This window comes from Cucurbita maxima, unplaced genomic scaffold (genome assembly GCF_002738345.1).
Source record: "Cucurbita maxima cultivar Rimu unplaced genomic scaffold, Cmax_1.0 Cma_Scf00207, whole genome shotgun sequence".
Classification (NCBI taxonomy): Eukaryota; Viridiplantae; Streptophyta; class Magnoliopsida; order Cucurbitales; family Cucurbitaceae; genus Cucurbita; species Cucurbita maxima.
Window position 1 is genome coordinate 27,809 of NW_019272223.1, and position 3,914 is coordinate 31,722.

Consider the following 3,914-nt stretch of genomic DNA (forward strand, 5'->3'; position numbering starts at 1 on the left):
TACACTTTCAACTTTATATCATCTCTAAACAATATATAATATGTCAAGTTAATTACTTTATATATATCTAATAGAGTTTCAACACATTAAAATCAATTACTTTAATAAAGGTAAAGTTGAGTTTTATATTACATAAATACTTTATATATATCTAATAGAGTTTCTAACACATTAAAATCAATTTCTTTAATAAATGTAAAGTTGAGTTTTATATCTAGTATCATAAAGTTTTAATTTTATATCTATTATGCATGTGACTTTTACTTTTGAGTAGAGCAATATAGCAAAGGTCCCACCGAGATTTGAACTCGGGTTACTGGATTCAAAGTCCAATGTCCTAACCACTAGACCATGGGACCACAAATTTTTCAAGATTTGTTCGTCATAAATCTATGAACTTTAAAAAGAATAATAGTATCTTATTTGTTTCTTATAGATCTCTAAATTTTGAAAATGATTTGTGTCTTTGTTTTTAGTTTTGTATTTGATAGGGTTTCAGCCCAATAAAATCAATTAATTTATTAAAACATTTGTACAATTATTCAACCATTCTTCTTCACTCATTTTCATCCACTTTAATAAAGTTCACAAAAACGTTATTTTGAAATAAATTTAACTTTACAAAAAGATACTTATTTAATAAGTTTTTCCCCATCCATATTTTTTAACAGTTTATTTGAATATTCTAGGTAACATTTGGAAGTAAAAAAATCAAATTATTTGTGTTTACCCTATTTTAATAAAAAGAAGACAATAATGAAATCCATGTGCTACTTATTAATATATCAATGACTATTTAGATCCAAACAGTTACTTAGTGGGGTCATTCTCAACTTGTTAATAAGATCTCTAATAAATACAAAGTTAATAGTGAGAAAAGAAAAAACAACGAAAGTTATTCTCCAATGTGAGTTAGGTTGAGAATCTCAACTCGCATTCTAAGGACATGTAAATAAAATATAGATTGTCAAGACGTAGATTATTAAAAATGGTCATACTAGACCTTTTCTTTAGGGTTGAAGTAGCTACCATTTAATTAGGATGTACATTTGTAGGAATGTGAGGACAACTAAATTAATTTATTAGTGGGGGTTTGAATTTCTTATTTTTTGAGTTGCTAATTTTATTCTTCCTAAATTTGTTAGTTTGTAAGCCTATAAAAGTCGACCAAGTTGATTTGTTTGATAACACAATTGATTTCAGAGTTTTAGTTTGTGTGTATACAACATTTGGTATCAAAGCTACAATGCAAGACCTAATTCAAGAATTGTTTTTGATCCAATCCGTAGGAATCAATAGAAAAGGAAAATTCCTTATGATACACCAGATCCGGCTCGGTTATTTATAGAGTGAATAGATCTGTCATTTCTTGAAATCTCTCTTTTGATTCAAAATCGTGGTGTAACGTGTATCCCCTCCTGCTCCGGTCATGGAATAGATGAAATAAATAAATAACTGGATTTTTGTTCAAGAATGAAATCTTATTGGAACTGTCCATATCCAGTTCATCCTTCGGAACCATATCACATCCCGGATCTGATGAAATAGGATGAATTGAGACGGTATTTTGTAAATACGTAATTATCTTGAATATATTAACTATTTCTTTATTTTCCGATCGCCTGGAAGGGGATTGTGAGAAGAAGAAACTGCAGCCTTTTTTCTTGAATAGTGAGTTGAAAGAGATTCAAAATATGGCAGCTGAAACCAATTTCGTTCTACCAACAATTCCTAAGTTTGATGGCCACTATGATCATTGGTCTTATGCTTATGGAAACTTTCTTCGTTGAAAGGAATATTGGTCCTTGGTGGAGACCGGAATCCCTGTCGTAGCCAAAGGAGAAGAGATTATCGAAGCACAACAAACACAATTGCATACCCTGAGTTGAAAGACTTGAAGGTCAAGAATTATTTTGTTCTAAGCCATTGATCGAACTACTATGGGAACGATCTTAATAGAGATGCTGCAAAACAAATTTGGGACTCTATGAAGTAGAAGTATCAGGGTTCCACAAGAGTCAAAAGAGCACAACTCTAAGCTCTTACGAAAAAGTTAGAAGTCTTACAGATGAAAGAAGGTGAAAGTGTTTGTGCATATTTTACTTGAAGTCTCACCATTGTAAACAAGATGAAAATTCATAGCGAAACATGAACCAAATAGTGATTATTGAAAAAATCTTAAGATCAATCACCTCAAGATTTGACTATATTATATGTTTTATTGAAGAGTCTAATAACTTAGACACTTTAACAATCGATGAATGAGTAAGTGATGAACAAGAACTAAAGGTGACATACGATTATAGATTCGATGGAAGAGGAGGTGATCGAGCTCACGAAGCTTTTCAAGGAAGAGGTAGAGGAAGAGGAAGATGTAGGCATTCATTCAACAAAAGTACAGTTGAGTGTTATAAATGTCATCAATTAGAACACTTTAGATATGAGTGTCCTCAATTGGAAAAAGAAGCCAATTATAATGAACTTGGGGATGAAGAGAAATGTTGCTGATATCCTATGTTGAGCTCAATCAATTTAGGAGGGAAGATGTTTGGTTCCTTGATTCGAGGTGTAGCAATCATATGTGTTCAAACAAGGAATGGTTCTCAGATTTTGACAAGGAGTTCCGACAATCTGTGAAGCTTGAAATAATTTCAAGATGGCAGTGTTAGGAAAAGATAACATTAGATTGCAAGTTGTTGGCGTTAAGGTAATCACTGATGGTTTTTATATACCAAGTTTAAAAACAATCTATTAAGTCTTGGATAATTGCAACAAAGAGGGGTATCTATTTTTATATAGCATGGAGATGCAAATTCTATCTTCCTAATAAGGGACTTATTCTGCAAACAACAATGTCTGCAAATAAAATGTTCATATTACTTGCAAGACTCATGCGGCAAACCTCCACTTGCTTTCAAACAATTATAGAAGACAACATTCATATTTGGCACCGCAGATATGGGCATCTATGTTTCAAAGGTTTGAGAACATTGCAACATAAACAAATGGTTAGAGAGTTACCCTAGTTGAAAACATCGTCTAAAATATGCATTGATTGCATGGTGGGAAAGCAACATAGGGATGCATTTCCAAAGAGAAGTTTATGGAGAACAAGACAAAGGCTGTAACTGGTACATGCAGACGTCTGTGAATCCATCAAAACTATTTCCAACAGTAATAAGAGGTATTTTATAAGTTTTATTGATGATTACCGTCGCAATGTGTGAATATATTTTCTTGCTGAAAAAAATCTTGTTGATAAAGAGATTGGAGATTTTGTTCGTTGTCTACCCATAGATAGGGATGGAGAGTACACCTCTCACGAGTTCAATAGTTTTTGCAAAATTAATGGTATGAGTAGAAAACTGCAGCTACACTCACCAATAAAATAGTATAGCAAGTCTAGCAGAGCGCAAGAATAGAACAATCATGAACATGATTAGAAGTATATTATCAGAGAAAAAGTTCCAAAGAATTTGTGGCCAGAAGCAGTAAACTGGACATTGCACATGCTCAATAGAACTCTTACAGTGGTAGTGAAAAATATGACTTCAGAGGAGGCTTGGAGTGGCACAAAACCTAATACTAATTATTTTTGAGTTTTTGGATACATTGACCGTGTTCATGTATCAGACGATAAGAAAAAGAAGTTAGATGATAAAAAAATTTCAGTGTGTGCTACTAGGGATGAGTGAAGAGTCTAAAACATATAGACTCTATGATCTAGTGTCCAAGAAGATAATTGCAAGCAGAGAGGTGATTTTTGTAGAAAACAAATGTTGGAATTGGGGTAAAAATAACGAAGAAGTTAGACTTGATACCCACGAATGGAAAGATAGTAATACTGAAGGAAGCGAACATGATCAAAGTGAGGAAGAATCTGAAGAGGAGGTGATAGTAGACGAAGAAGAAGG

The 3,914-nt window shown here is 32.7% G+C and overlaps 1 non-coding gene across 1 annotated transcript; it reads right to left on the bottom strand.

The window, feature by feature from the left end:
* Positions 1 to 287: 287 nt before the first annotated feature.
* On the bottom strand, positions 288 to 359 carry TRNAQ-UUG. The gene has a single exon. It is a non-coding gene; the product is annotated as a tRNA-Gln (tRNA).
* Positions 360 to 3,914: the final 3,555 nt, after the last annotated feature.